Consider the following 20110-nt stretch of genomic DNA (forward strand, 5'->3'; position numbering starts at 1 on the left):
AAAGGAGGGTGAGGATTTTAAAAAAGAGGCATTGCTAGTGTGGGTGCCAGTCCAAGCATGGTGGACAACCTTGACAAGCAGAGTTTGTATAGGATAGAAGACTGGCCAGGAGAGCATTGGAATAGACCAGTCTGATGGCAGTAAAGGTATGGATGAGGTTTCAGCAGCAACTGAGTTATGGCAAGAGATGAGCTGGATGATAATATAGGGTGAAAATAAGCACTCTACTATGGAGTGGTTACGTGAATTAAAGCTTGCTTGTATCATACACAATGCCAAGATTACAAGCAAACTTGGCTTAACCATTTTTCCTGAATGTGAATGATGACCAGGGAGAAGGACCTGGGGTATGAAGCCAAGGACTTAAGACTTCACTCTTCCCTGTATTTAGTTGTGGAAAATTTATGTTCAACCATTATTGGATGTCAGATAAACAATGGAGCAAATGTGAGGTGGTGATAGCTGAGGGTCACCAGCACACAAAGAGAACCTGAGATGGATATGAATGCTACCATTACAAGGAATATATAGATGATAAGTACTTTTTTTGCTGCAGGGTGGAATTTGGGTACAGGATTATAGCAGTCAATGATAGATCCTTGGGTTACTTGGGAGGTAAGGGGTGGGAAGAGAAATCACAAGTCATTCTCAAGCTACAATTCAATACATGTGAACAGAACCAAGCCATCTGAATAATGAAGTAATGCAGGAAGATGGAGCAATTGACTTTGAAGCCAATTATTGAGAAAATTGAGGAGGGGATTATTTAAACATGGTCAAGATCACAGAATGTCTTGGTGAAGGGTGTTGCAATGTTTGAATGGAAGTCTGATCGAGGGGATTAAACAACTGATGCAAAGATGGGGATGGATTCAAGAGCTGGTAACAAATTTAAGGGCTTTGGACAGGAGAGGGAGGGTGGAGACTGGATGGTAGTTGGCTCAAACTACGGGATCAAGGGTTTTTCTTTTGAAGAGAATGATGGAAGGTTTAAAGGTGAGGAGAACTGTTCACAGTTAGCAGTGAACATTGGACCCGAGGAAGGGAAGTTGCTAATACTTTGATTTAGAATAGTGCCATTGTACAAGAGGTGGGTCTCGTGGACAAGATTAGTTAGAAAGAGCAAGATAGGAGATGGATTGAATCTAGAGAAGAATGTTATTTCAGCACTGAAGCAGCAGGGAACTTTCGGAGATGGTTGAGCTAATGGACAAACAGGAGGGAATCAGCAGAGGCAGCTGAATGGTGGGGGGGGGGGTGGGGGGGGGGGGGGGGGGGGTGGGAGGTGGGAAGGGGAAGAGTGGAGGGAGAGTCCTCTCTACCAAAGTATCCATGAGCTGCCCTAGATAGTAGTTGGTATGGGAGAGGGTGGGGTGCAGGAACTGGCCATTGATTGAAAGCATAGCCAAAAAGCTCTTAAAGACTGTAAAAGTTAATAAGTAGGGGATTAGGAAGGGGTTTCTGGATGTTGTGCCATGATTTCCTTCAAACCACATTAGCCGTGGCTCTCTTACCGCTTGAATCAGGAGGTCAAGGGTTGAGGTATCATCTTATGAGGATGGGTTGGGCTTTTCTCTTTGGAGCAAAGGAGGATTAGGGATGACTTGATAGAGGTGTGCAAGATGATAGGAGGCATAGATCGAGTGGACGGTCAGAGACTTTTTCCCAGGGTGAGAATGGCTAACACGAGGGGCATATTTAAGGTGATTGGAGGAAGGTATAAGGGGGATGTCGGAGGCAAGTTCTTTTACACAGAGAGTGGTGGGGGCATGGAACGCACTGCTGGCAGAGGTTGTGGAGGCAGATACGTTAGGGACATTTAAGAAAGATAGACACATGAATGATAGAGAAATGGGGAGCTATATGGGAGGGAAGGGTTAGATAGGTCTTAGCAGGATGAAATGTCGGCACAACAGTGTGGGCCGAAGGGCCTGTACTGTGTTGTTATTGTTCTATCTTAGATATTTAAGCACAATGTTCGTGCTGATGTGCAGTGCTACTGATTGTGTCTACTGCTCAACATCCCCTCTTTTGGATGGGACGTTAGACTGTGTTTCCGTGTGCCTCACAGGTGGACGTAAAAGATCTGAATGCACTGTTTCCAAAGGAATTGTCTGGTGTCCTGACCGACCAGGATTTATTCCTTCACTAATGTCATTTCCACGTGTACTCTGCTGCAGAGGAGAGAAAGGAAGATGAGGAAGACTTGTATTTCTGTGGTCCTGTCTGTGACCTCTGGCTTTCCCAAATATGCTTGAGGAGTGGTCACTCGTAATGCTGGAATTGCAGCTTGTGCACAGCAAGATCCCACAAGCAACAATGCGACCAAATAATTTGTCCTTTAGTGATGTCCATGGAGAGATAAAGGATGAGCTCCACTTTCATAAAAGGTGAAGCCTTTTATATCCATCCTCGTTCACGGGTGCACACTTTATTCAAAAGACAACTCTCTGATTGTCCATCATTAGTACTGCAGTGTACCATGTATTATTGGTTCAGACCTTTGGAGTGGGACTTGAAAATAGAGCCAACTGCTTCAGTCTAGAATGCTGACATTTTCTGGACAGATTGGGCAGGGTCCATTAGCAAGCCCAGAGCACATTATCGTTATACATAGAACAGTACAGCCCAATACAGGTTCTTCGGCCCACGTTATCTGTATGTTTCATTGCTCAGGGGTGTAGAAGGAATTGTTTCTGGAGGAAATGAGAAGCATTAAGAAGGTGATTCAAAGCAGATCACAGACAGTACTCTGGAGGAGCTGTAAGATAGCAAATTATTCTCATGTAATCTTCTCACTCAGTTCATCCTCAATTTGACCAATCCTGACACACACCATAATAAACCCTCAATCAAGACAGCTTCATGGTGTTCCTGTAACATCAATAATTTTATGAAGACTGATAATTTCCCCATCAGCAAGGTCCATATCATGATATCTGTTTACAAATCTCCCTTGCACAAAGGAGGTGGTTGCCTGATAGCTACATCTTGGGAGGTGTAAAGCATCCAAACTTCTGTTGTCATTAGTGGGGTCATCCTGAGACAAGAGAGCAGCTGCTTGCCCATGGAGCCAATGCCACTCTCAGCAAGGTTTATCTTTGGCAAGCCACTGTTTTGAGTCTGAACTGATAACGGGTGTGTTGGGAAGTTCTCAAATCCCCCTGTACATACATCCTTTCAGGCTTTGTAAAGTCAAGGAGATGCAGGCCAAGATGCAATAAGCTTTCAATAAACCGTCGAGCTATCAAAGGTTCAGTCACCTCAGGCCCCTCAAGTGGTTAGAGAGCTGACCATCCCCTCTATGATTAACACCATGCATCAATCAGCTTCTGTTCTTTATCCCACACACACAAGGCGGAGTATCTCCAAGTGTGGACCCATTTCGCTAGATTTCTGAGCCACTTGCAGTGCCAGTCCCTGAGCCATTGTCATGAAGGGATGACTCCTTGTGGGGAGAGCTGCCCTCTTTCATCTTTTACTACCCAATGACTGATTGGAGATTCTGAAGCTGAAATGGAAGGCTCAAAGGTAAAATTTGGGTGTGAAAGTCACGCTAACATTAACTCGATTTACTGAACTAAGAGCGCATGTTGGCAAATTCATGTCTGGAGGTCAAGTCAACATTAATTATTCAAAAAGGACAATGAAGTATTTTGCATTAGCTTTACTCCCCAAAAGCAAATGAAGAAGAGGTTGAGGATCCAAATGATGCAGGAGAAGCAGCCGGCAGAGATTATTCTCATCTAAACCCTGTGTGCAGGACATCAACACATCCTCAATTTGACGAATCTGACACGTACCATAATAATCCCCCAAACAGCACATCTTTGTGGATGTCCCTGTTGCATCACTAAAATTATGAAGATGAATATTCTCCCCATCAGCACGTCCCATTCCTGATTTGTTATGATGTCTGTTACAAATCTCCCTTGTATAAATCCCTGTAATTTATGATTCTGAATCTTTTAGAAGGCAGTTTTCAATGACAAGACCTTCCAGGGCCACATGAAAGGTGGCCAAAACCATGGATGTTAGAGGAGAGTGGGGAATGAGATGTTTGTGAGGAAATACAAGATCTTGCCACTTTTGAATTCATTCTTTGGGAATGTGGGCATTCCTGCCAAGCCAAGCATGTTACTAACCATCCCTGGTTGCCCCTGAAGACAGTGAGCCACCTTCTTGGACAAGTCTGTGTAGGTGAGCCCACCATACTGTCGGGTGGGCATCTTCAGGATGAAGACCCAGCGATGATGAAGGGGTGCGACTTGGAGAGGGACCTGCAAGTGGTGGTGTTCCAATGCACCCGCTATCCCCATCTCTCTAGTACGTAGAATATAGAACATAGAACAGTACAGCACAGAACAGGCCCTTCGGCCCGCATGTTTGTGCTGACGTAGCTAATCCCTCCTACCTACAGAATGCCCATAACCCTCCATTTTCCTCTCATTCATGTGCCCATCCAAGCCCCCACTGAATCTGCCTCCACCACCCTATCAGGCAACGCATTCCAGGCATCCACACCTCTCTCAGTAAAAAACGTACCCCTCACATCTGTTCTGAACCTGCCCCCCCCTTCACCTTAGATGCATGCCCTCTGGTATTGCATCGCTCAATAATGGGAAAAAGATATTGCTTGTCCACCCTGTCTATGCCCCTCATAATTTTATCCACTTCCAACGGGTCAGCCCTCAGCCTCTGCCGCTCCAGAGAAAAAAGCCCAAGTTTGTCCAGCCTCTCCTAATAGCACATGCCCTCTGATCCAGGCAGCATCCTAGTAAACCTCCTCTGCACCCTCTCTAAAGCCTCAACATCCTTACTATAGTGAGGTGACCAGAACTGCACGCAATACTCTAAATGCGGCCTAACCAGAGTTCTATAGAGATGCATCGTAACTTCTTGACTCCTGTACTCAATACCTCGATTAATAAATGCAAGCATTCCATAAGCCTTCTTAACCACCCTATCTACCTGTGTAGCCACTTTCAATGAGTCATGGACTTGCACCCCCAAGGTCTCTCTGCTCTTCACACTGGTTACAGGTCTTGCTCTTTGTACTGCCTCTTGACATTAGTAGTAGTGGTAGAAGTTGAGGGTTGTGAGGGGCGTTCTGTTGGAATAACCCAGGTGAGTAAAGGTAGTGTACTTTGAAGTTGTAGTTGCAACAGTGGAGGAGAGAATGAATGTCCAAGGCAGCGAACAGACTGTCAATCAAGCAGGCTGCTTAGTCCTGGGTGGTGTTGATCTCCTTAGAGGTTGATGCTGCAGTCATCTGCCAAGTAGGCATATTCCATCAAGCTCGTCACCTATGTCTTGTAGATGGTGGAAAAGTTTTGGGATGTGAGGAGGTAAGTCAGTGCTGCAGGATACCCAGCCTCTGACCTGGCTCTTTCAGCCACAATACTTATGTGACTGGTCCATTTGAGTTTCTGGTTGGTGGTGACCTCAGGCTATTGATGCTGGGGAATTCAACAAGGGCAATGCCATTGGATGTCAAGGGCAGGCAGTTAGACTCTCTTGTTAGACATGATCATTGTCTGACACTTTGTGGTGCAAATGTTGCTGGTTACTGACCAGCCCATGTCTGGATGTTGTCTATGTTTTGCCACATGCAGGCATGGATCACTACATTTTGTGAACGATTTAAATACCGTGCAATCATCCGTGAACATCTCCACTACTGACCTTATGACTAAAGCAAGGTCATTGCTGAAGCAGCTGAAGATGATTGGGCCTAGGACAACACTCTGAGGAACTCGTGCAGCGATGTTCTGGCGTTGGGTTGATTGACCTCAAACAGCCACGACCATGCTCCAGTTATTGAAGCAGCTTCCCCTTGATACCCACCACCCTCAGTTTTACTGGGGTTCCTCGATCCCACACAAAAGCAGAAAATCCTGGAAGAACTCAGCAGCCTCTGTGGAGGGAGAGGGAGAGAAACAGAGGCAATATTCTAGCTCAATAACTATCAGAACAACCCTTCATTGGATTGAAATTTACAGATCTGCCGATCTTTGCTCCAACTCCTTGATGCTGCACTTGGTCAAAACCTGCCTCGGTGTCAAGGGTAGTCACTCTCACCTCACCTCTGGAGTTCAGCTGGTCCATATAATGAGGTATGGAACCAAGGTGTCCTGACAAAGCCAAAACTGGGCATTTCTGATCAGATTAAGTCAGGATAGCACTGTCAATAACACCTTCCAGGACTTGCTGATGATTGAGGGTAAACTGATTAGACCATACTTAGCCAGACTGGATTTGTCCTGCTTTTGGTTAAGATGACATATCTGGATAACTTCCCACATTTTCGCACAGGTGCCAGTTTTGTACCTGAAACAGCTTGGCTAGAGGTTCAGCTTGTTTTGAAGTGCAGGTCTTCACTACAGTTGCTCTCTAGCCTCATAGCCTTCAGTGTATCCAGTGCTCTCAGCCAATTGCGAATGTCATGTGTCGCGAGTTGCATTCGCTGCAGAGTGGTTTCTGTAATAGTGGGGACCTCAGGAGGAAGACAAGGTAGACCATCCATTCAACACTTCTGGCTGAACAAGGTTGCAAATGCTTCAGCCTTGTCTTGAGCACTCACATTTGTTGGATTCTGCCATTGTTGAGGATGGGAATGTTCTTCGAGTCTTCCCATCTGCTGTTTAATTGCCTACCACCATTCGTGACCAGATGTGACGGGAGCTTCGATCTATCCCAATGGTTGTGGGATTACTTAGCTCCGCCTATTGCATGCTGTTTTTGCAGTTTACATACATGCAGTCGTATGTATTGGCCTCTCTTTTTTATGTATGCATCATGCTACTCTCACCTTGCCCTTCTGTTCTGCTCATTGAAGCAGAATTGATCCACTTGGGCTTGTTAGTAGTGGTACGGTGAAGGATACACCGGGCCATGAGGTTACAGATTGTGGCAGTACATATTTCTGCTGGGGCTGGTAGCCCACAGTTCCCTATGGATGCCCAGCTTTGTGCTGCCAGACCTGGTCTGAGTTCGGCTCATTTAATACGTGATGGGGTTGCCTTTGGTGCGAAGGTAGCCAATAGCCAGCTGAAGGAAATCAGGGAGGCACAATAACCCAGAATAGAGGGAATGCCGAGATTTCGAGGGGTTATAGGACTGCAGGAGATTGCAGAGATGGGAAGGAGTCAGGCCATAAAGAGTACATGATGTTGCCTGAAACCGATGGCTCTTTTACCCTGCCGTTACCTCCAAACAATCCATGCCACCCTAGTCTCTCGCAACAGACCGTCATTTCTGAACTCCTTAAGAATCCGCACTCACCTTTTCCTCCCCTGGTTCCAGACTACGAGGAAGCTCAAGCACGCCCTTTGGACCTGACTCTGCGTCGTATGGTCAGTCATTTGCTTCCTCTAGTGACGGACTCAGAACCACCTGGCCGGTAGGTTTAAGTGAGCTAGAGGGGAAACGTGTTGGGTCTTGTACGAGCTGCTGTGGATCAGTGATGATTTGGTTAACTGGAGAATGAGGCAGGTTCACTCTGGATGGGTCCATAGTTTTTCAAAGAAACTTGGTTGTGCATCAATTGTGGGTGTAAGCCTTGAGGAACATATCCCGTGCTTGCTGACATTATTGGCTCACGTGAAGGAGTCCATTTCATGGGCAAGTGATGACAGATGGGTATCACAGCACTGTAGCATTGACCCTATATGGAGACACAGTGAAGTGGTCACGCAGCCCAGGGATGGCTGCTTTTTCAGGGTGATTGGGATCGGAAATATCAACAGGAACCTCAGAGGCATCGCTCATTGTACAGCTCTTTCTCTCCTGCAGTCAGTGGCCGTACAGTGGCAGTGCCCAGCACAGCAACTCGTCTGCTTCCCGGCCGATGGAGCGTCCTCCCATTAGAGGGTTGTAGTCCACCTGCTGTTCAACCAGCTGCTGGGAACTGAGGGCAGCTTATCTCTCGGGAGGTTGTGTAAGAAGACAACAGGCAGCCAGCTCCTGACAATCAGGTTCTATTCCAAACTCCCTTGCACGTTCCTCAATGAGCGCTCTTGGAAATTCGTGCTCCTAATGCCTCTACACAAGAAGAAACAACATAAATTTGCAAGTGACTGATCAATTTACATGGATAGGAAAGGTTTTGAGGGATATGGGCTAAAGGCCAGCAATGGGACCGCGCTCAATTCAGCAACTTGGACGAGTTTGGGATGAAGGGTCTGTTTCTGTGCTGGATAACTCATGATCCTTAGGGGAATCTCTGTAAACGTGGAAACAGTTGGATTTTGGACTTCAGAGCCTCTTCCCTCCAATCTGGACAAGTCTCTTTTCCATTGGTAATGCAGTCACATTCATACTACGTAGCCTGGTATCACCCCTGACGAGTGGTGGAAACTCTTTGGACAATTTTGTTCTTCCTCTCACCCACGCCTAGTACAGTTTCTGATGAAGATTGCAGTAAAGTAGCCCCGAGTGCAGATCACACTCTTGGCAATGATTTCAAAGTGGCTTCGATGAGGCTGCATAACTGGAAACTATGTGTGCACAGTGAAGTGTCTGTGGCTAGTGGAATATCTGTTCAACACCAGTTGTGCAGTGATCTATGACAGTCAGGAGACAAGAATCCTTTACCCCAGCAACAGATTATCCCCTGTCTGGCCTGTGGATTTCTCTCTCTCCACCTGATGAGGCCCTTGTTCCCTAACTGGTACTTTCTCCTCAGGTCATCCATGAGCAAACTGCATATTACCAGCAATCCGCGTGCCCCTGATTGGGCTTCACTGTAGAACAATGCATCCACATAAGGTGTGGTGAGGGCAAGTCAGCTGTAACTCTTGTGGATAACTGATAAGATAAGATATCTTTATTAGCCGCATGTACATCGAAACACACAGTGAAATGCATCTTTTGCGTAGAGTGTTCTGGGGGCAGCCCGCAAGTGTTGCCACGCTTCTGGCGCCAACGTAACATGCCCACAACTCCCTAACCCTACATCTTTGGATTATGGGAGGAAACCGGAGCACCCGGAGGAAACCTACGCAGACACGGGGAGAACATACAAACTCCTTACAGACAGCGGCCGGAGTTGAATCCGGGCCGCTGGCGCTGTAATAGTGTTACACTAACCGCTACACTACTGTGCCTGCCCCAACTCAGTTGCACTGTTCGGCTAACAAACAATCTGCTGGAGGAACTCAGTGGGTCGAGCAGCATCTGTGGGAGGAAGGGAATTGTCGACGTTTTGAGTCAAGAAAATGCACCAGTCCTGATGCAGGGTTTTGACCCAAAATGTCAACAATTCCTCCCCCCCCCCCCCCCCAAATCTGCTCGAGCTGCTGATTTCCTCAAGCAGATTGTTTGTTGCTGCAGATTCTGGCATCTGCAGTCTCTTGTGTCTCCAATGCACTGTTCAGCAAATGGTTTGTAAGTAGCACATCTACAATGAATAATCCTGAACTGTGGGCTGTACATTAGAACCCGGCTTTTAAAAAGGAAAATTCTTGTTCCTTATCTGGTGTTTGTAAAGGTAACTGAAGTCCAGCACCATCACTGCAATATTGTTTGTACATCATGCAAGTATTTATTTCTCCTTCTCCACTGTCCTGGCCAATAAACTTTATTCCTTGGCGCATAGAAGAATGAGGGGAGATTTGTTAGAGGTTTACAAAATTATGAGGGGTATAGACAGAGTTAATGCGAGGAGGCTCTTTCCACCTAGATTAGGAGAGATAAGTACGAGAGGACATGGCTTTAGGGTGAAAGGGGAAAGGTTTAGGGGGAACATTAGGGGGAACTTCTTCACTCAGAGAGTGTGGAACAGGCCGCCATCTGACGTGGTAAATGCGGGCTCAGTCTAAAGGTTTCAGAATAAATTGGATGAATACATGGACAGGAGAGGTCTGGAGGGTTATGGACTGGGTGCAGGTCAATGGGTCTAGCGGAATAAAGCTTCGGCACAGACTAGAAGGGCCGAATGGCCTGTTTTCCGTGCTGCAGTGTTCTATGGTTCTAAACCCTCCACCCAAGGCATTAAACCAGATTATCTACTGATTTAGCTTACACCTCTTTGCAGTACCTTGCTGCCAATTGATCGGCTGTTGCATTTCTTACAACTCAACTCTCATTATACCTCAAACATGTTGTTTTAGCTGTAAAGTCCTGTAGAACATCCTGAGCTCATGGAACGCTCCTTATAAATGCTAGCTGTTCCTTATAATTTTAAAAGTTAAATATAGACATGAAAGGCACTGCCAAATGCAAATTGTGACAAGAGAATACAGTGGTCAACATGGATCCCAACAGAAGGCAACATCCATCATCAAAGATCCCCACCATCTGGGCCATGCCATCTTCTCGCTGCTACCATCGGGCAGGAGGTACAGAAGCCTGACGTCCCACACCACCAGGTTCAAGAACAGTTACTTCCCTTCAACCATTCTGTTCTTGAACCAACCGGCAAAACTCTAATCACTACAGTATAACAACAGTACGACCACTTTGCACTACAATAGACTTTTTTTTTCTGTTCTAGTTGTGTTCTTCCTCGTGAAAATTGTGTTTAATTTATGTTTTTCTTGTGAATGTTATGTATCTAATGCTATGAGCCTGTGATGCCGCTGCAAGCAAGTTTTGCATTGCACCTGTGCACACATGGACTTATGCATCTGACAATAAACTCAGCTTTGATCTCCACACACAGATTTACCAGCTTGGCCTCTACCCATAAGCAGGTTAAGCATTCTTCAATTAGTCCTTACCCCTTTAAAAGCTCCCCTTGCCTGTCAACCTTAGAACTGTACACTGCAGCTGAGTGCAAACAAGCCAGACCTAATGGAAACTGGGACAGGTGACATCACCACTGATGTCATTTCCTTCTGTGGATCTCCTGGCCCTAAAATTTTGCAGGTGCCTTCAATATCCACTGGAAAATTGGGGAAGCCTGTGAAATCAGTGTGTTGTGTGCGTAGTACACTGTCTGCTGATCATTGTTCATCTCTGTGTCTGGTGGGAACTTTATGTCCCTGCCTCAGCCATCCAGCCTGACCAAGCATTGCACCCCTCAGTGTGAATGAGCTCCCTACCACATCTTTAAGTCTCACTCATCTATTTCCTGTTGGTGTTGTTTTCTGATTTTAAGGTTAAAAGCGCCACTTTTATTTTAAATTCAATCTTCCACCAGCCCCACACATCATTCTAAACATTAGGCTGCAATCACTGTGACACAGTGAGATTCAGCTTCACCTCCCTTCCTTGGAAAGTTTTCGGGATATGACAGCTCTTTAAGAAGTGATATGCTGGACAACTGCTTGCTAATTAACTCCTGGCATTAACTCTCTTGTGCTCGTTGCCTTCAAACTTTTCACAGCTGCTCGTTGGTGAATCTCAACAAAAGATCGTTGGGTTACGCTCTTCCTGAATTTGGGAGGGTCCCCTCATGCACTGGGTTATGATGGCTGCGCCGGTGGCTTCACAGATATCTCTGCAGGAGTTGCTGTCTGTCCAAGGCCAGCCTGTGACTGAGGAGCAGGCGTGGGCTCTGTGTTACCACGGCTGCCACGCTATCCAGCAGCAACGGAGTCAGGCCAGTAACTGGACCGGCTGGTTGATGAATTGGAGGCAGCCTCAGTTTCACATTGTGGACGACTTGATCCTGAATGAAGATGGAACGGTTGTGTGTGTTTCTGCTGGAACTGGTAACTTAGGAGGAAAATTATTGGCGGGGGGTGGTAACAATAGCTTACCCATTCAGCAGGTAGTTTTGTTTTCAGGCTTTTAAACTGTTGTTTGAAATGGAGCATGTACTCCTGGATTAGTGCACCACTACTGCCTGCTCTGTTTCCTTTGTGTTCTTATTCTGGTTGGGACGGGTGAGGTGTTAGTATGGTTAGCATTTACCCACTTCTAGTTGCCCTGGTGAAGATGGTAGTCAGTTGCCTCCTTGAGATACTGAGGTAAGTATAGTAAAAGTACTCCCTGTAGTTCCAGGATATTTGTCCAGTGAAAGACGAGTGGTAAACTTCCAAAGCAGAATGATGACTAACTCGATCGAACAGTTGGGGTTGGTGGTAACACACACGCACAAAACGCTGGAGGAACTCAGCAGGTATGGAGGGAAATAAAGAGTTGAATGTTTTGGGTTGAGACCACTGCCCCCCCCCCCCCCAATCAGTTGGTGGTGTTCCCATACCCCTCCCAAACCTTGTTCTTCTAATTCTTTGAGGTTGCTGGTTTTACTTGTATTGCTGTAGAACATATTCTTGGGGCACATTGGCACCTCTCTGTTTGTGATGGGTCTTTAGGTTGTGGAAAGGACGTTGATCAAATGGTCTGTTTTCCCTGGATAGTGTTTATTTGTAATTGCATCCAGTGGACACGAATGTCCCATCACGCTCTTGACTCGTGCCTCTTCATACCCTTGTGCCTTTTTATACGGTGGAGAAGCTGTGAGAAGTTGTTGAGACACTCACCTCTGATCTGCTCCACTAGTCACTAGGTATTTGTTTGACTGAACTACTGCCCTTGGTGATGTTGTCAGGCAGTACTGTGGACCAACTACTTTTATCTCTGCTCTTGGCTGGAGCAAAAGGGAAAGAGATCTGTCACACTTTGTTCTCTGGTACCTCGTGTTGGCATAATCCTCCATTTTAACTTCTGGTGTACACGAGTGAGGTAACTTGCTCTGCTTTAGAAAAGAGGGGGCGGGAACAGAAGGCTTGGTGGTACAATTTAGAGTCCTGCAATTATCAAAGTTCACTTGGTGTTTTATACAGGCAGTTTTGCAAAAACCCAAAGGTGTAATTTATGTACTGAAACCTTCTTTTGCAGTACGAGAACTCTAGAAACACTGGTACTGGCAAAGCAGTGGGGTCTCTGTTGCTTGCTGCCTCCTTGAGGACCTGCCTCATAGTTCAGCACATTTATTCCCAGTGTGTTCTGTAGGGTTGACATTGCAATTCTTCTTTTATCCAATCAGATCTACTGAAGTTTGTTGTTCCTTTAATTTGTTATTCCAGGTTTTGATTCATGTTGGAGACTGGTAATTCTGAGGTGTGTTAGGGTTGAGTTTGGACGGGGGCTACAGGATTAAAGGTCCTCTATGAGGAGCTGATGTAAGTAAATGTGGGTTTGAACTCATGCTCATCCTAGTGCTGCCTTTCAAGTGAATAAAATGTCCTGGTTTTGCAAGGCAGCAAGTGTGACAAACTATTACCTACAAAGTGTACATGTCCAGCACTTGTGATATCCCAGGCAAATGTCATTCGTGTCCATATAGTTCTGTTCTCTGGGTTCATGGTGTTAATGAGGTAATATTCATGTTTGACTAGCAAATGTTAAGTTTCTATGGAAGTTTGGGTCATTAACAGTTGCCTCTATAAATGTGAAGGCCACTGACTGTGGCAATGTTTAAAACTAAGAACCTCTCGTAAGTATATTCATTGCTTTGTGAGCTTTCTCCCGAGAAGGTGAGGAATACTCTGAATAGCAATGGGTTTGCGTTGTAAAAGAGGAAGGGTATTGGTTTATTATTGTCACGTACCGAGGTACGGAGGAAAAACTTGTCTTGCATACCGATCGTACAGGTCAATTCATTACACAGTGCAGTTACATTGAGTTAGTACAGAAGTCATTTAGGTATAGGACCAGACCACAAAATGATCTGACCTGCTGAGTTCCTCCAGCATTTTGTGTGTTGCTTCAGATTCTAGCCTCTGCAGAATCTCTTGTGTTACAGGATCAGACCACTTGGGTTACTGAAGAGTAAGTGAATTCCACTTTTTGAGTTGTGCAGTTTGAAAGGCGAGAGGTCACGATGACGGGTCAGTATAAAAACTGCAACTTCACTTCAATCTACAGTGTTCTGACATGTTGTAGGAAGAATATTGAGGATGTATCTTGGATTCTTGAGGATGTTTCCTGGTGAGAAGAAGCAAAAATACAGAAAGATGATGAATGGGGCTTTTGTCATCAGAATGTGCAGATACGAACCATTGATGCATATGATTTATTTGGTTAAAATATTGAAGTCCTATGGCAGCAGACTATTTATAGCCATCGAAGGGGGAATTAATTCGTGATTAGATTTGGGATAGGGGTTAGGAGAAGCTCCCTCCCAGTTGAGATGCTTGGCATTCTCTTCTGGGTTAGCAGTTGAGGCAGAAACGCTTCCAACATCAATAAGCTATGAGAAGGAGACCAAAAGACGCAGAAGGGCAAATAAGTGTGAGGTCTCTGCCCTTGAAGGGTGGGGCCAAAGACATAGCATGTGTTGATATTGGATTCTGGGTGGTGTGCTTGTTCTGGATGACGTTTATCTGACTTGCTGCTAAAAACAACTCCTTTAATTTTCAGATGACAAGAAGAATATATGCACAGAAGGGAAGGTAACTGGCTGCTTCTTATCCTGGAATGAGACTTCTAATGGTAGTAGGCAGACTGGTTATTGTGGGACAAGAACAAGTTTTATTTGCACTCTCCATAAATAGGGATAAACTTTATGGTGACTAAGTCAAAATATGGAAAACCAGGAATTCTGTTATTTGGGGAACAGGCTTCTGCATGTGCCCATCCATGTGAAATTCTGTGTTCGTAATCACAGGTTAATTCTGCACGGTAAGGACTGGAAGTTGTGTGGTGCTCAGTTCAACAAAACGTGGATTGCGGTGCCTGGGTCTGAGAGTCATCCCTCTTTTGTGTTCACATACAGTTCCCAGGGGTTTGGTAGAGAATTCCAGGCTGTTGATCCGGGGGCACAAGTTCAAATCCCTCCATGGGAGCTGGGGAATTTAAATAAATCAAATCTGGAATTTTTAATTTAAAATAAAAGTCTTTGTAATGTGGCTGGGAAACAACTGGATTGGTGTAAACCCTCTTTTGATCTGTCCAGGGGTAAATCTGCCGTGCTTGTCCAGTGTAGTCTCAATGACTCCAAGCCCACTCGCATGGTTTACCCTTGACTCTATCTGAGGGCCAATAAATACCAATAACTTCCATGTCCTCTGAACAAACAACTAAAAAGAAATTAGCTCAGAGACAATGCTGGAACCACAAACCAGGCCACAGAAAGTACAGGAATTCCCCCTCAAGTCTACTGGCAGGGGTTTCCTTGCCTGCCTCTATCCTCACTGCCTGTGTTGAATCCCTGAGTTGACGTCGGCACTCTGGCAGTGGCGGCTACAGAGGCAATGCGAGTGCTCAACCGTCCCCAAGGTCTGCCCCTCGGTGGTAGTTTGTGATGGGCTGTGGGCATCTGGCTGTTCCTGCCCTTGTCACCATAGGAAGAGGTTATTCCTGTGGTAGATGCCCATAAGAGTCATACAGCACAGATACAGGTCATTCAGCCCAACTGGTCCATGCCAACCAGGATTCCCGTCTGAGCTAATCCCATTTGCCTGCATTTGGTCCATATCCCTCTTTCCTATCCATGAACCTGTCCAAGTACCCTTTAAATGTTGTTAATGTACCTGCCTCAATGTGCCATTTCTACTACTGTGGGAGAGCTGTGTACATATAGTGGCCACGTGATCTTCACTGTTGGGAGAGGTGAGGTCCTGCGACGGAAAGTCCAAGGTGAATGGAGATCTCCAACTCTTCAGTGTTCTGCTGCCCTCATCCCCTTCTGCAGTAGTAGACCTTCAATGATCCTCCTCCACCAGCGAGGTGTCTAACTTCACTGGAGCCTGGTTTGCTGGCTGCTCTGAGTTTGATGAAAACTTCCCTGATTGGGGCAGGGAATATCCATTGGGAGGGAGAGGGCAACGAAATAACTGAAGTGGGGTTACACCTTGTCCTTGTGCAGCACTTTATCATGGAAACACGTGTCCACTGTGGTCCAAAGAAGGTCTCCACAAGTGGCTGTTGACTCTTTCGCTTTGCCTCAAATTTAATAGATGGATTTAATTAAATTGTAGGGATGTAGTGGGAGGATTTTCCCTTCTGTGCTAGAATGGAGAAGATCAGCATGACATTCTTCCTGCCTTCATGTGGGTTACAGAGTCTGTAATGGTATTGTACTTTGCCCAGGATCTGGACTGGGTTTGCTCAGTATCCTGGTGACACCAGCATTGAATGGAATGGTCACACAGTCATCTGATGTGGCTTCAAACCCAGGGCCAGGGATGGGGAATGATACGGGAATGGAGTCATCCAATCACAGCTTAGGAGGATGGCATTTGCACCATGGTACCCATGTCAGTGGACAGAGCTATTGAGACTAATGCTGCTTCCCAAATCTGACCATAGTCCTGTGGTTATGGCATAATAAAAGCTTATCCATTTCATTTAAAATATGATAAGGGTGTCAGTCTCCATTATTCCAAATAGGACGTTCCAGACCTTCACCAGGTAGAAAAAAAAGTTGTCATCTTGCCTCTTGTCCCTTTCAGTTTGAATCTTGTCCCCTTAATATCTAGCCTACAGCTATCCAAGCTTCTGTAACTTTACATGCCTTGATTTCAGTCTCCCTTGGCTTCCTCTTCTCTAAAGAAAACAATCCCAGTCTAGTTATCTTCGTTGGCAATTAAAGCAACTCTGGTAACAGCCTCACAATTGTGCTCTGTGAAGCTCACATGTCCTCTCTGCATTCAGAGCTGGAATGTGTCACTCCAGCTGAGGTCTAACTTCTCTTCTGCACAACTCTAATGAGAACGCCTTGGCTCTCAAGGTTATGTGGGAATCTCTATCAAATATGACAGGAATCCCTTTGTTTAGTCAGTGTTGGTGGTTGGTTCAGCTTGTGATAACCCCTGATGTTAACTAAATCTGAGCTAATTTCTTGGCATGTCCCTTTTTACCGCCTGCCAGTCTTGTCTACACTGACAGGAAAACTTGTTTGGTTTTTACATTCTTGCATATTTTAATCAAATATTAAAACTGTCTGCTGGAAATGCTCGGTGTTTCAGGTCGATTGCCTTTTATCGGAAACACTGCCTTGGGCTCGGGCTCTCGCTCTCTCCCCACAGATGTTGCCTGATCTGTCGAGTATTTTCATAATTCAGTTTCTGTCTTCCAGCATCTGCAGCATTTTACTTTTTGATTGTGCCCTACATCTGTCATCTTCCATTCTTTCACCCAGAGTTGGACAGTATGAGGCTAGATTTCAGGCTTGCTGTTTGTTTTTAACCTATTGTATAACATTTGGGCCACAAATTCTCTAGTGTATTTTGGGTTACAGCTGGCTTATTAAGCACAGTCAAGTACGAAACTGCTCTCTGGGCTGTGATAGTTGTCCATAGAGACTTGTGGAATTGGTTTGGAGAGCCCCTTTGAATAAATAATAGTGCTACTCTGAGCCTGTTTGGTTTCCTACCCATAAGGTTAAAAAGAACACAGACACTGTAGTTTTTCAATGCTGGGCAGTGAGAATGTATATTTCTTTCACAAATTCTTTTTGAGGTTTCAGTTCTTCAGAAAATTCAGAAAACTGCTGAAGGCAAGAAATAGTGTGTGGGGGTGGGGTGGGGGAAATTAGCAGGAGAATGGGGTTAAACTAGGTAACTTGAGGTAGGAAACTTGTAGATACTTGAGGCTAAGTGGGCCTATTCTTTTATCTAGGCCTTCACCTCATTACTGGTCCTGCAAAGCCTCTGGTTAACTCAGAGGGTGAGAAGCCCCCAGAGAGTACATGCCCTTCCTTTCCCGGGTGCTATCTTTAAGCATGCAGAGAAATCTTCTGTAATTTAGTAGCTCCACAGCATCTGCTACAATAACCTGCAAATAGTTCTTGAATAATCTCATTGATGCTGATCTATTAGCTATTAATATAGGACCTTTTCTAATCCTATGAATTGTATTCAGAGGCCCCAGTAAATATGTTTGCTCTGTCTTTGATTCTTGGCTAATGCTGATTTAAAAAAAAATATTCAGTCATAATTCTTAATGGAATATTGACTCTTTAATCAACAAACATTTTTTAAACAGCTGATGTCAATTGTAAAGCCAGTAGCCCATCAATGCACATTGAAGGGTGCCCCTTGTAGAAGCCTCTGAATATTTGCCTGGCTTTTCTGATTTATAGAGTTATGATGTTAGATGTTCTTCTGATTTCACTACTTGTAAGGAATCAGCACAATTTAAATGGAGCTGTTTCATCATTTGGGTGTTCCTGCTTTACCTAGTTGCTAGTTATGGAGTATGCACTGATCCTTTGCCATTGCCCTTTCAAAGAAAAGATTGGTTGTGTCAGCCACGTTTAGCTGCTGGATACTTAATTGGGACTGGCTCATTTCAGGTCATTGAGTCTCTTGGAGTTCTAATTTATAAGGCTCTCGACTGGAGTCTGAGTGATGATGAAGAAAGAGTTCTCAGCCTGCCTTTGGAACACCTGATACAGCAGACGGTGCTGAGGTCTGAGGATCAGCCACCTGTCACTATTGATGAAATTATTAAGGTAACTTTGGAGTATAGTGTGTTGTAACTGGATTGCTTGGAAGTATTGGCTGCACAAATACATGACTGGCTTTTAGTCTTGGGGGAGGTAAAAAAACCCAAACATTTATATTGGGCTAGCATAATGCATCTTTGTTCTAACTTTGTTTGCTGATCTTTACAAGGGTGGACTCCACATCTGGCGCAAATAGAGTATTTTAGTTTGTGCAAGCCACAGGTTGCTGAAACCCAGGATCATTCACAGAGCCAATCTTGTTTACAGTGCCCTGACCTGTTTTGCCAGAATGTGTTTCTGTCCTGAGATAGGTGTAGAAGCAAGACTATTTATTCAGACTTGCACAGATAGGAAGATCTTATTCACCCTATGTCTGCCCTGATTCTCCTGTTCCCTTCCCCACTGAGTCCACCACCAGCGCATTCTAAACACAAACATAGAAGGCGGCCTGCTCCACCATTTAACGAGATCTCCACAGTCCTGCCTACCCCTGGTTATCTTCACCTCCTCGCTTAACAAGAATTTGCCTGCCTCTTGCCTTAAGAATAAAAGACTCTGCTTCCACTGCCCTTCAAGGAAGTGAGTTCCAAAGACGTTCATCCCACAAAGAGGAGAAGAATTATCTTGTCTGTCTTTAATGGTTGACCCATTTTTATTTAAAAGAACCCCTGGTTCATATTCTCCCACAAGAGGAGATGTCCTGTCCACGTCACCCTGTCAAGGCCCTTCAGGATCTTGTGTTTCTATGCAGTTCCCTCTCATTCTTCTAAGCTCCAGCAGATACAATCTTGGCCTGTCCATCCTCTTGAGGCAAGCTTCCCATTCCAGATATTGGTCTTATAATGAACTGCTTCCAATGCATTTTACCCCACTTAAAGAGACTAATTCTGTACACGGTACCCCAAATATGATCTCACTAATTGCCAGATCTCTTGCTCTACTTTTAATTTTAAAAAAATCCCATCTTGCCTGTTTTTAATTGCCAAATACCTTAAATCCACTTGACCCTGCAACCTGTTTTATTCCAATATTTTATCTTGTCTGCGTGCCCTTGACTTCGGACCTGATGTATAGAATGCCAGTGTTGGAAAGAGAACTTGCCATTTCAGACAGTAATTGACCCAAGTGCTCTGTCATGCAACCCCAGTATGAAACCTTCAACCCATTCTCATTCCAGCCTTTCCATGGCCCCTCCCAGTGGGAGTTTCAATTTGTTACCTATTTGGAAATAATTTTAGTTGAGTCATTCTCCCTAGGCAATGGAATGTGACTTTCCAACATTGCTTGGCATGGAACAATTTTTGTACTTATTGGATGTGTGCATGAGTTGGATCTGAAATTGGGTCCCAGCCTCCTGCAACTCAACCATTACACTCTGGATTCTGGGATGGGGTTGGCCATGATGCCCCCAATGTACAATTTTTGACAAGGGTCAGGAAAGATCAGGGATTTGGTAATGTGTACGGATCTGGGGCCATTGTTCCCACAGTGCCTGAGACGAGGTGAGCTAACTGAAGTGGCTTGATTTGCTCAACTCCCAGATATTGGTGGTTGATAGCTGATGGTAAGTGCTGGGCTTGTCGGGAAGATTTTTCCCCAAACAACCATAAAAGCCCTCACACCTAGATGGGCACAGAAGTTCAAAGTTACAGAACCAAAGCAGTGGATGGTTGAGGTGCAGATGTGACACGATCTGACCAAATGGTGGACTGGGCCTGTAAGGGTGAATGACTTCCTCTCAGTTCTGGTGCATAAATCAAACACTAG

Source organism: Pristis pectinata, chromosome 16 (assembly GCF_009764475.1).
Source record: "Pristis pectinata isolate sPriPec2 chromosome 16, sPriPec2.1.pri, whole genome shotgun sequence".
Taxonomy (NCBI): Eukaryota; Metazoa; Chordata; class Chondrichthyes; order Rhinopristiformes; family Pristidae; genus Pristis; species Pristis pectinata.